We start from the raw sequence: 13,354 nt of genomic DNA on the forward strand, positions 1-13,354 counted from the left end.
GCCCTTTCTTATTTTGCAGCTTCTGTGAGGGGAGGATGCTGAAAAACAACCTCTCCCCAATGCAGTTAAAGGAAGAGGCCAGGATCCTGTGCAGATGGGAACCTGAGTTGGGAGAGTCTTTCGCTCCTCCTGACTCTGTTGGGCTCTGGGTAGCTGGTGCCCATTTCCAAAGGCACATCACATTGTGGTTCCCAGTGGAAGTCTGCAAAATGTGTATTTTCAGCAACGCACTCATGTTTGCAAAGTGGGAGTGGCTAAAGGAACGTTAAAAGGGCAAAAGTATATTGCTTTTGCCGAGATAGTTTTAAAAGTGGAGCAGGGATTTGGATTAACACCTTGACATTGGCCTGGTAGCAAATCGACTGCCGGTGCAGATCTCTCTTAAAATTTCTGCCCCTCAGGCAAAAGGCACAGGAGCCTTGTCAGAAGAAACAGTGGCAGCCTTAGAAATCACTGGTGAGGGGAAAGACACCCTACAGATCCTCAGATAACCACATCACATGTTCATTCATTTAGTACATTCGTATCATGTTCCGTCATGGATCTGAAGCTGATGTGCAGGGTGGGTTACAGAGCTGCGCATACATATCCCACAGATTCATTACGAGGCCTTGGGCCATTTCATACATTATATTTGTATACCTAAGGGACGTGGGTGGTACTGTGGGTTAAACCACAGAGCCTAGGACTTGCCAATCAGAAGGTCAGTGGTTCGAATCCCCGCAATGGGGTGAGCTCCTGTTGCTCGGTCCCTGCTCCTGCCAACCTAGCAGTTCGAAAGCACACCAAGAAGTGCAAGTAGATAAATAGGTACCGCTCCGGCGGGAAGGTAAACGGCGTTTCCATGCACTGTTCTGGTTTGCCAGAAGCGGCTTAGTCATGCTGGCCACATGACCCGGAAGCTGTACGCCAGCTCCCTCGGCCAATAAAGCAAGATGAGTGCCGCAACCCCCGAGTCGTCCGCGACTGGACCTAATTGTCAGGGGTCTCTTTACCTAAAGGCCACAAAATATATAGGGACCTTCAGAGAAATCTCCTCACATGTTAAAAGGTTAATCTCACCCCTTATTGGGCTTGGTGCACACACATAAAGATTGCAGTGAAGGGAGGAAATCTGCATGGGGACCTTTCTCAGGCAGACCAAACAGACAGCGGGTGGGGAAGGAGTCCAGTGTACTTGACAGGGGTGGTGGTGGCGCACATAGGTGCTATGCGCTCTCCCAACACGTGAGGGGAGTTCTTGTCAACAGCAGTGCAGCTAGGTAATTTTAGACTCTGGACTTAATAGTCTTGCAGAGCAACACCTGCACTCCCCAGACATGTGCATTTAATGGCCGCAATTTAAGGTGGGCTGTGCACGAGAGCCTACAGGCTCTAAGGCCCCCTCCAAAGCCAGAAATCTTATTAACGTGCCATAAATTAAGTTGTTGTGATATTCTAATGTAGCTTTGTCAGGCCAATTAATATGACACATAAAGATGCTTCTGTAATTGGTGTGCATTCTGAGTTTATGCACTTTGTATTTACCTAAAGTTATTCTCTATAATGTTTCCTCTCCGATCAGAAGGTGTATAATTGGATACTATCAAATTAAATGGGGAGGGGCCTCCTACAGAATGTGTTTTGCACAAGGGCCAACAAGGAAGTATGGTTGCATCTCTGTGCATTCTTTTAAGTTGTGAACCACACAACCGACATTACTTTCCTACTGCCTTCCATTACATGCTTTGCATCTGTGTCTATTTTTGTGCTTTGTCACAGAAACAAAGAACAAAAAAATAGTTTGGCAGGAAAAATAACAATAAGAAAGAAATACTCTGAGCATGTGCAGTTTTGCCTTTCAAAAGCTCACTTAAATCATAGCGCCATCATGGCGACAAGACTGAAATGTGGTTTGTTTCTGCTGCCTGAACCTAAATCGCATTTGCTCTGGAATTATTTATTTACTTATAAAAATATTTGTATACCGCTCTCTCTGTATGTTTACAGAAAGTGGAAACATAAAACCATACGATAAAACTATTAAAAGTTTTTAAAAAGACATCAATAAACCATCATGGAAGGATCTATTCTTAGGCATCATTTGGGGGGGGGTGTGTGTGAAAAAATACAATAACATTTTAAGATAAAAAGAATAGAATGGGCATTTGTAACCATGCCAGGGGGCATGTGGCTGAACTAGAACATGTTTTGGTTTTGGTTTGATTAAGGAGAGAGAAAGGGGGCTACATCTGTCCCACTGGGTGCTGGCATTCCCAGGACAGAGGCAGCAGTGCTCCTGAATGCCAGTTGCTGGAAACTGCATGGCTTCTCACAGGCCTCTGGCTGATCCCTGTGAGAACAGGATGCTGGACCAGATGGGCCTATGTATTTGTGGTTCAGGTGCTGAGGCTCTCCCTGTTTCTTGCTGCCCCCACGACCACCTAATGATGATGATGATGATGATGATTTATTATTTATACCCCACCCATCTGGCTGGGCTTCCCCAGCCACTCTGGGTGGCTTCCAACAAAATATTAAAATACAGTAATACATCAAACATTAAAAATTTCCCTAAATAGGGCTGCCTTCAGATGTCTTCTAAACATCAGATAGTTGTTTATTTCCTTGACATACGACGGGAGGGCGTTCCACAGGGCGGGTGCCACCACCGAAAAGGCCCTCTGCCTGGTTCCCTGTAACCTCACTTGTTGTAGGGAGGGAACTGCCAGAACGGCCTTGGCGCTGGACCTTCATGTCCGGGCAGAACGATGGGGGTGGAGACGCTCCTTCAGGTATACTGGACTGAGGCCGTTTAGGGCTTTAAAGGTCAGCACCAACACTTGGAATTGTGCTTGGAAATGTACTGGGAGCCAATGCAGATCTCTCAGGACCGGTGTTATATGGTCTCGGCAGCCATTTCCAGTCACCAGTCTAGCTGCCACATTCTGGATTAGTTGCAGTTTCCGGGTCATCTTCAAAGGAAGCCCTGCATAGAGCGCATTGCAGTAGTCCACCCAATCCCTGGGTGCTCCTTTGGTGGTGAGGGTAGCATGCAGGTCTCTGGCTTCTGGTCTGACCCAAGCTGCACCCCTGTTTGCATGTGAGCATGGCAAACCAGGCATTTGAAAACCTGCCTCCTCTAGAGAGAGAGGATCAGTGGCGGCGACTCCTTGCACGTCCCCTGCCAGGCAAACCCGAGTTTGTTGCTTGGTAACGTGTGAAGCGCCCCTTTCTTTTGTTCCTGCACAACAATATTCCCAATCCCACTTGGGCCGCTTGGAGGATAATTGGGAGGGGGGCGCGTTGGTGCAGGTGGAGGGGACTTGTTGGGTCTGATGAAACGCACCCACAGGAGCCCCATTAAGGAGGAGGGGGAAGCGCCACCCGAGCCGAGGCTGCGTGCGTTCGAGAGCAGAGCACAACAAAGGGCAGGTGGCTGGCGCGGCAGGTGCGCCTGGGCAGGCGGGTGCGTAATTGGAGACGCCACGGAGGGGGCCCACCTCGCTCCGAGTCACGCGGGGCGGGGGAGGAGCGGAGGGTCTCTATCCCGCCGCGAGAGGCCTCTCCGCAGCTGCCTGCCCTCCCCTCCCCGCGCCCTGGCCTGCCTCGCTTTGCCCTGCCCTGCCCTGGCGCTGCCAGCTGGCGAGTGCCTCCTTCCTGCGCGCAAAGGAGGGGCAGCCCAGGACGGCCGCCGGCTTGCCTGCCTGCCTGCCTGCCCCAGGCGAGGACAGCCCGGGGAGGGATCGCTGTGCCAGATCCCTTCTCCTCTCTCCTTCCCACTCTCCCCCCCCCGGTTCCCATGGTTACCTTCAATACCTGCTTGGCAAAGGCCTTGGGGTGGCCCTGCCCAAGAGGTCCCGCGGGGCTTTTGCGCGGGGGATTGGCACGGGAAGCTCGCCTCGCCTTGCAGCCAATGGGGCCTCCGGCCGCGGCTCGCTTTCCCTCCCCGGCGAGGCTCGGGCTGCTCCTCTCCGGGCGTTGCGCCTGCCCTGCCCAGCTGCAGGGCGCTGCGCTTGCATCTGAGCCTCTGCGCCCCGTTTGGGACTCCCCGGCGGCGCTCGGCCTTGCGCTTCGGCAGCTGGCTAGAAGGAAGGGTGCCCTGAGCAGCCCTCCAGGCAGAGGGCCTGTGCCCCCACCCCGCGGAGCTGGGGCGGGGAGCGTTGCAGGGGGGCGCGAAGAACCAGGGCATCTCTTGAGATGGCGAATGTGCATCTGGCCAGATGTGCATGGCGAGCGTGGCAGGCTGCGCAGGAACACTGACCCTGAACCCCAAGGCTTAGGGGCTGGTTGTGTTTACTCAGTGGCAAGCCCCATAGAATCGTAGGTTGGAAGGGTCCCCAAGAGTCATCTAGTCCACCCCCCACCCCCCCAGTGCAGGAATCTCTGCCATTCTGCAAATGCCTAGACTAGGAACATTAGAGCAGTGCTTCCCAAATGGTGGTTCGCAGACCATTGGTGGTTCACGAGTTTCATTCAGCTTGCCCACAGCACATCCACATTAGATATTCATTTTGCTCTTTAATTGTAGTTTTACTGCTTTTGTCCTTTATTATATTGTACTTTAAGTATTGTATTGCAAGTTGAATTCTGTGGAATGCGAATTATGATACAATATAAGAAAGGGGGAAGCAATAAAAATACAATTTAAAATCACACAGCATCTAGCACTACATTTTTCCAATTGCCACAAGAAGCAGAAAAAAAATCATTAAGTGGTCTGCCAGGAAGGACCCTTCACAACTGGACCATTGGGGAAAATGTTGGGGAGCCCTTGCATTAAAGGAAGGGAAGATATTGACAAAACAAAAAAAATTCCTTCCAGTAGCACCTTAAAGACCAACTAAGTTAGTTCTTGGTATGAGCTTTCGTGTGCATGCACACTTCTTCAGATAAGAAGTGTGCATGCACACAAAAGCTCATACCAAGAACTAACTTAGTTGGTCTTTAAGGTGCTACTGGAAGGAATTTTTTTTGTTTTGACTATGGCAGACCAACACGGCTACCTCTCTGTAACGGGAAGATATTGAGTTATTGGTGCGTCTGTGTGTCAGCAGCAGTATTCCTATCTGCCCCTGTTCTCTGTTCTATTTGTAGCTTGATCCTGATTTTTAGGAGGACAAAAGTATCACTTGTTGTTGTTGTTTAGTCGTAGTCGTGTCCGACTCTTCATGTCCCCATGGACCAGAGCACGCCAGGCACTCCTGTCTTCCACTGCCTCCCGCAGTTTGGTCAAACTCATGCTGGTATCTTCAAGAACACTGTCCAACCATCTCATCCTCTGTCATCCCCTTCTTGTGCCCTCCATCTTTCCCAACATCAGGGTCTTTTCCAGGGAGTCTTCTCCTGAGGTGGCCAAAGTCTTGGAGCCTCAGCTTCAGGATCTGTCCTTCCAGTGAGCACTCAGGGCTGATTTCCTTCAGAATGGAGAGGTTGGATCTTCTTGCAATCTCAAGAGTCTCCTCCAGCACCAGAATTCAACTCCATGGACAAAGGCAACAGGCATATAAAAGTATCACTGCTAACTCTGATATATCTTAGGCCCAAGTGCTGCAGATAACTGCAACCTTCATTCAGTTTTCCCCAACCTGGTGCTCTCCAGAGGTTTTGGACTGCAGCTCCTGTCAACCCCAGCTAGTGCAGCCACACTGGCAGGAACTGATGGGAGTTGTAGTCCAGAACATCTGGAGAGCACCAGGGTGGCGACGGCTGCCTTGGCAGATCTAGGACTCCAGAGGAGCAGCCATGACTTTCCTGCCCATAGGTTCCCCCAAAGCCTCCGACACGCAGTGCAAAATTTTGAAGCAGGGGTGGTGGAGCTTTGGGGCAGGAAACCCAAAGAGATGGAGAGGGGTTTAAGTTCTGCACCAGAAACCCAAAGAGATGGAGAGGGGTTTAAGTTCTGCACCAGAAACCCAAAGAGATGGAGAGGGGTTTAAGTTCTGCACCAGCCATATTTGGGGCTGGAGGTTCCTGGTCTTCTCTGTTACTGCAGTGAGTGTTCTGTGACTGAATCCTTGTTCAGGTTAAGCCCAGGTAGGAGTATCCCTTTTTAGACCTGTGGGGTTAGCTCCAAGTGAAGCATGTGGTCCAATGGGAAAGAGGAAGTCTGCTTGACCCCCATCTCACCCCCCAGTCCTGCTCCGCACACCCTCTTCTCTCCAGAGGGACAGCAGGCTTCTTACTCTGTTGCTCTCGTTGCACCTTAAAGTATTTTGGCACAAGCCTTCGTGGACCAGAGCCTGCTTCGTCAGATGCCCAAAGCGTTATTCTCAGTTGGCAGATGGGTACAGAGAACATGTTCCGCCTGCTAGACACCGGGGCCCAAAGCCATGATCTGCAAGTCGTCTTTTTTTAATGCAGAGCCGAAATGTACACAGACAGGAACAGAGCGGTCTGTTCACAGGAGCAGCCATTGGTGATAATACTGCCTTTCTAGCTGCAGTATGCTAGTTTAGCACCTGGAAGGGAAGAAATGGGATTTTCCTGCTATAAGGGGGGAAACCAACAATGGAGGGCACTGTGGTTGCCCTGGGGGTGGCGGCAGGAGGAGCATATATCCTGGATGATGGGTGGGGAATTAGCAATGTGTGTGCTGGGATAGGGAAGAGGAGGAGGATTTTTAAGTACCACCCACTTGGGAACAGGAAATAGGACACTGGTATCACTGAGGGGAGGAGAGTGCTTTTTTTGTTGGAGGCCCTGGTGACTCAAGAGGAAGGGAAAAACAAGGCACTGGAATAACTGGTAATGCAGGAGAATGGGGAACTGGCACCGCATGTGTGTAAGATTGTCATATTTGTCTGCAGACATTACCTGACCCTAGGCCGGCCTTCTCAGTGTTGCCCCTCTAGGTTGTACTGGTTTGGGGCTGATGGGATTTGTAGCCCAAAATACCCAGAGAGAACCAAGTTGGGGAAGGCTGTTGTCGTCTGAGCGTGTGCAGAGTTCTCTCCCCTCACATACCAAGGAGAACGGGGGGGGGGGGGGAAACCCACCAGGGCAAAGAAACAGTGGAATGTTTCAGACTCTGCTTGTCCACACTAACATCCCATGCCTAAAAAACATGGGTCCGAGAGGTTTTCTGTTTGCCTCGCTGATTTTCCTGGGGAAACCCCCGCTTTACCACTGAATTGAAACAAACACTAGGAAACCTGATTGGCATTTGCTCCGATTCAGCAGTAAGGATTGGGTATCCCTGGGGGAAAGTGGTGGGACGAGTGTGAACGAGCCCTTGGACGGGGGAAACCTGGATTCCGTTCCCCATTCACCCATGAAATTTACTGGGGGACATTTTTTTACCAGTTTAATCTATATCACAAGGTGGCTCTGAGCATAAACATGGGATAGTGAAAGTTATGGTTTTCCCAGTAGTGATCTATGGAAGTGAGAGCTGGACCATAAAGAAGGCTGATTGCCAAAGAATGGATGCTTTTGAATTATGGTGCTGGAGGAGACTCCTGAGAGTCCCATTGACTGCAAGAAGATCCAACCCCTCCATTCTGAAGGAAATCAGCCCTGAGTGCTCACTGGAAGGACAGATCCTGAAGCTGAGGCTCCAAGACTTTGGCCACGTCAGGAGAAGAGAAGACTCCCTGGAAAAGACCCTGATGTTGTGAAAGATGGAGGGCACAAGGAGAAGGGGACGACAGAGGAGGAGGTGGTTGGACAGTGTTCTCGAAGCTACAAACATGAGTCTGACCATACTGCGGGAGGCAGTGGAAGACAGGAGTGCCTGGTGTGTTCTGGTCCATGGGGTCACGAAGAGTCGGACACGACTAAACAACAACAACTTTAGGGGAAGTAGGGAAGGCGGTGTGTGTGAATTTGTCAGGTGCCATCGAGCATTTGCAGAGTGCCTACGTTCTGCTATGGCACGACCTCATGTGCGGAAGCTGGGTAGATCAAGGAATGTGTGCCTTTATCAGTCCCATCCAGCAAAATAGTGCCAGTGTGGGTCTCTGTTTGCAGACTCAACCCACAGCCTTCACAAAGCACCCCTGCACCCCACATGTGTGCTGTGTACATGTGTGCCTTGTGCACCGTGATAACTCACACATACACTAGGACAACAAGTGGGGTGAACACTTTTTGGGGTTTAATCCTCCCACACTTATGGTGAAGAGACAAGAAGGCAAATGTGCAGTTGCATCTGTAAGATTGGGGCCAGGTGGCAGCTCCCTGCAAGGGAGAGAACAGTGGCTAACTTGTGAGGTGGTGTTAAGTTGCAGAAAGGTGGCATGGTGGGGCAGTCAGTCGGAGAAAAGCAGCCAGTTTAGGCAAGGGTCACCCTGTGAGGTTGAAAGAGGAGCATTTGTTTTTTTGTAATTTTTTTTATTAGGAATTTCAAAATAACAATCCATCAAAAATACATCATTCTCATCCCCCCCCCCATTTTCCCCTCGCCCTCCCCAAAAAGAGAAAAGCCCTCCCTCCCACCCCCCCAGACTTTCCTCAGCTCCTCTCTCTGGTTTTTCAACACATGCTATTCTCTGCATGTTATAAAATTGTAAAGATCCTTAATTTATCTATATATATGTTACCAATAAAAAGTTTGTGTATGTTTATTCAAAACCTGCCAAGGAGTCCAATTCAGAGGAGCATTTGTTTTGGGGGGTGCAGAGCTGAGCATCAGTCGGGGGTCTGTTAAAGGCCATGGCAAACAGGATCTGCAACAAAATGTTGCAGCGTGAAGCAATTCTGCCAGCCAGCCAGCCGTGCCTTCCTCCGGGACAATACTCCATTGCGTCCTGCCTCCCCAATGCATGAGAGGGGCATTAGGAGGAAGGGAATGGGAGGGGGAAAGCGAGACTCTTGGGGAAACGTGAAATGGTGAAATGGCATGATACAAGATAAGAGGGAGAGAGAAGGCTGCCTGGGAGGAAAGGATAAGGGGAAGAAGAGGCTTTGGGGCCTGAGCAGGGGAGATGGCTGGAGGTTGCGGGGGGAGAACGGAAAAGGCTGCGGTGCCGTAATGCTGCAGTGCTGCACTCGCAAGATGGTATCTGCTTGTTGCATTGCATTCTGCTTTAAACAAGCAAGTGCTTAAAAAAGGAAAAGAAAAGAATAGTGGCTGTGGACAACATGAAACACTAAATAAGTAAAAATTCATTAAAACGTAACAAACGGGTCATGAATATTTTGTTTTACGTTGGTCCTGCGGAGCAACTGTCGTTCCCTCACGTTTTTGTGCTCGGCAAAGGCTGAGCGAGCCTCTCCTTGGCCCATAAATTTAAGGAAAAATATCAATCAATTAATTGCTTTTTCAATTACCGTAGCAGTTAGTGCAATGGAGCAGTTTAATAATAACAATAATAATAATTTTAAAATTATTTATTAAGCTTGTTATCTTTCAAAAATTGATATTTGGGGTGACTAAAGTGAATTGTTTTGGGAATGCACCCCCCCACAATGGCATGTTATAAACCGAGGTGAATATTGTCCTCTCTAATTTTCAGATTCAGAAGGGGGAACAAAATGGGGGGTTGCCCATCGTCTGGCAAGGGGGCTGGTTGCGTGTGTCAGGAAAATGGCCGCTGTTGCGCCACAGTTTGGCTAGACCTTGAAGGAGGCCTACCATGGTAGTTTTTTTGGCTGCTTCCTCAGAGTGCGCACAGCTCATTCTTCCTCAAGAATGGCGGGGCATGAGGTAAAGGCAGCTTCTCATTTTCCAAGATGACTTTCTGGGAAGAGTGGTCTCACCACCATAGCTGCCATTTTTTATTTTAAAAAAGAAGAGCCCTCTTTAAAGAACATGGCTGCCGGGTCCCTGTCTCCGATGTGCAAAGTAGCCTGAGTTTTGCAAGGGGTCTGGCGTCCCAGAAGAGGCAGACATTTCCAGAAACGCCAAGAGACGCTAGCATTTTCTGTTGCATTCTACCTCAGCTTCAAGTTTATTTTAGTTAATTTACGACTGTAGCGTTACTTATGGAGCACACAAAAATTAAAATGATAAAATACAGTATTTAAAAAGCAAAAAAACCCAATGAAGTACTTTTAAACGTGTGGTACAGCATTCAATCACTGAAGTGGTACAGGCCTGATACCAGTTTTGCGCCTCAGTGGTGGCTAATAATAATAATAATAATAATAATAATGATGATGATGATGATGCCAGGCTGCTGGATCAGCCCATCTTTGTAAACCACTTTGAGTTGTTGTTGTTTTAAACAATCAAGTAGTGTATAAATTCTATGAAATCAGGAAATACATGTGGAGCCTGTCTTTGCAAACTGTTTTGAGATGATTGGGCTTTTTTCCTTGTTTGTTAGTTTGTTTTTAACAATCGAGCATCACATAAATCTTACAAGATTATAAAATAAACCTAGCCCAGCAACTTGTTCTCACACGCTGCCTGAGTGACTCCCTGTCAGGAAAAAAGGCAGGATATAAATAAATATATAATAATAAGTCCAAAATCGCGGTTCGCCTCCCCTCCCAAAAAAACACCAACAGTGGCTGCGATGGTCTGACTAGCAAAGAAACCACTGTCACCGTTGAAGATGCCCCTCGCTTTCTGCCATATTTTAATTTATCGCCTTGGGAGCCTGCATGCAATTCAGCCTATTTTCTTCCTCACACCAAGTCCACGCCTTGGGTTTCCTGCCTAGTCACCGTCTGCGGCTCAAGCCATGCTGGTTCCTTCACAATGAAATAGAGTCTGGGTACAAATAGCTTTCAGCCTAGATTTAGCCGAGATTCCCGCATTGCCGGGGGTTGGACTAGATGACCCCTGGGGTCCCTTTCCCACTCTTAAGATTCTCTGATTGGAGGGGAAATGTGGGGAGACGTAGGGTGTTGAAGCAAAGAGAGGGATGGAGGCGACTGGGGAATCCATCCAGGGCATGTCTAGGTGCAGGAAACAGGAGCCATTTTGGCTGCCCGCCATGTCCTGGAGCCTAAAGACTTATAATAACAAGTGAGGGAGGCTAGGCTTGTTTATTCAGAAGTGAGCAGACTCTCAGGGGAGTGTGTATGTCCTAAGCGCATTTCCTATTCCCTTGAACTTGGGGATTTACTTATGAGTAGACACGCTTGGGTGGGTGGCGGGGTCACATTTATAATTGAAATGCCGTTCCCTCACCAAATATTATATATATATATATATATATATATATATATATATATATATATAGCGCGTCACTGCAGATGGTGACAGCACTCATGAAATTAAAAGATGCCTGCTTCTTGGGAGAAAAGCAATGACAAACCTAGACAGCATCTTCAAAAGCAGAGACATCACCTTGCCAACAAAGGTCCGTATAGTTAAAGCTCTGGTTTTCCCAGTAGTGATGTATGGAAGTGAGAGCTGGACCATAAAGAAGGCTGAACGCCGAAGAATGGATGCTTTTGAATTATGGTGCTGGAGGAGACTCTTGAGAGTCCCATGGACTGCAAGAAGAGCAAACCTCTCCATTCTGAAGGAAATCAGCCCTGAGTGCTCACTGGAAGTTTCAGGAAAGATCGTGAAGCTGAGGCTCCAATACTTTGGCCACCTCAGGAGAAGAGAAGACTCCCTGGAAAAGACCCTTATGTTGGGAAAGATGGAGGGCACAAGAAGAAGGGGACGACAGAGGACGAGATGGTGGGACAGTGTTCTCGAAGCTACCAGCATGAGTCTGACCAAACTGCGGGAGGCAGTGGAAGACAGGAGGGCCTGGTGTGCTCTGGTCCAGGGGGTCTCAAAGAGGCGGACACGACTAAACGACTAAACAACAACAACATATTTAGTCAGTGCCCAATGTTCCCCAGAGGCAGGGATATCCAACTCCCGATAAACTGCTATCTACTCATAGTATGAAAAAAAACTGGCAGTGATCTACCCGTTGGGGGAGGGAGAAGGAGATAACTGAGGGACCAGAGATCTACCAGTAACACCCTGTGATCCACCAGTAGATGGATCATGCCTGTCCAGAGGGAAGCCACAAATGTGAAAGTGGTTGAATGCTAGTTTAGGTTTGGCGATTATGTATAATATGTACATTTGTCTGTGTGTGGAGCCTATGGGTGGTGGAAAGAAGAAGCTTGTTCTGTGTTGGCAGTGGAGGGGCTGCAACAGAAAGAAACAGCCAGATGGAAAGATGCGAAAGGGTAGTGTAGATGAAAGGGAGAGAATGGAGAGCTGGAGGCAGGCGCTTCTAGGCAGCTGCTGTTTTCGGGTGGGATTCCATCATAAACCGGCAAATTGAGGTTGCACAATGTCAGGGAACTGACATCGGAGCCAGAGGTGGAGGCAGGGCTCCCAAGCGATGCCGGAGAAGGGCCAAGCAGGGAGAGAGGGAGCTCATCGGCTGGGGAAGGAAATCAGCGTAACACCAGGGATAAAGGGGGGCGGATGGGGGAATCGGAGAGGGGGCTCCAGGACTCTTCGCCGGAGACCAGCGGGGAGAGCACGGGTCCTCCGCTGCCCACACCCTCCCTGCGCAGAAGACTTCCGCGCAGGGAAAGTAGGCGTAGACTTGGCGTCAAAGAACTTCTTTGCTGGAAGAAGTTCAAGAAACGCCCACTGACGGATTCTGCTAGCGACTGAACAGCCACGAAGTGAAGGGCTGTCCAGCCAGGAAAGGTTTAACCAGGCTACCTAGCCAGGAGTGGCGGCAACCTACGCACGAGCAACCCCATATAACCATTACACACAATTATAGTTGGTTGGGAGGTCTTGTGCTTATGGGATTTTTTGCTGTAAGGGAAGTGATGGGGAAATGGGTTCCAAGCATCGCGTGCTCTTGCACCCCCTTTCGGAGTAGCAGTCCTTAAGACTGTTTGGCTTTGGGCAGCTCAGCCCTAATAATCTGATTTACATCAATGGCAGATTTCCCCCATTTTCACTCTCTTAGTGTTTTCACTCCCCATATGGTTCTGCAAGAACCAAGCAGCCCACAATTTGTCCACATGAGCTGAGAGGGAAGGAAGCCCCCCAGCATCCCCCTTCAATATACAGTATTCCCCTTTTGGGAATGCAAGTGATAAAGATGTCCATACGTTTCCTCCATAAATAAACAAAATGGATAGTTGCTGTTGGTATGGAGCCTATTGATACTGCTGCTACATGGAGAGGGGCGCTCAAATCTACTCCGTCCCCCATCAGGGAAATGATAGTGCTATTCCTGAGAACACCCTTCCTACAGCCACCCAGCACACAGGCTTTTGCTTGAGGCTTGCTGGCCATCCCAGGATCAGCTATGGTGATGTGCTGCCCAAAACTACCAGGATTAATGCCAGTCAGGGGGATGTCTGAATTCTTACGTATTTTTGTATAATGCAAAAGGTCTCACACTTGCACTTTGACCTGCAAATGGGAGCTGGAGTGGGTGGGGCCAGAGGAGGCTGGACTAATTTGGGTGCTGGGCAGTTCCTTTATAGGTTGCGTTTTAGA

The 13,354-nt window shown here is 49.2% G+C and overlaps 1 protein-coding gene across 3 annotated transcripts in view; it reads left to right on the forward strand.

Annotated features, from left to right (window-relative positions):
* NOL4L (nucleolar protein 4 like) overlaps nt 1-13,354 on the forward strand; it is a gene marked incomplete at its 5' end in the record, with an annotated part of 134,794 nt that overhangs the window by 27,437 nt on the left and 94,003 nt on the right. The window contains one exon of one of the 3 annotated variants that reach the window (XM_081916829.1): nt 8,855-9,079. The exons of the other annotated variants lie outside the window; for them this stretch is intronic. Of the gene's footprint in view, nt 1-8,854; nt 9,080-13,354 lie in introns of those variants that run through there. 3 annotated transcript variants of the gene reach the window in all.

This window comes from Podarcis melisellensis, assembly GCF_964234715.1.
Source record: "Podarcis melisellensis genome assembly, chromosome: 6".
Taxonomy (NCBI): domain Eukaryota; kingdom Metazoa; phylum Chordata; class Lepidosauria; order Squamata; family Lacertidae; genus Podarcis; species Podarcis melisellensis.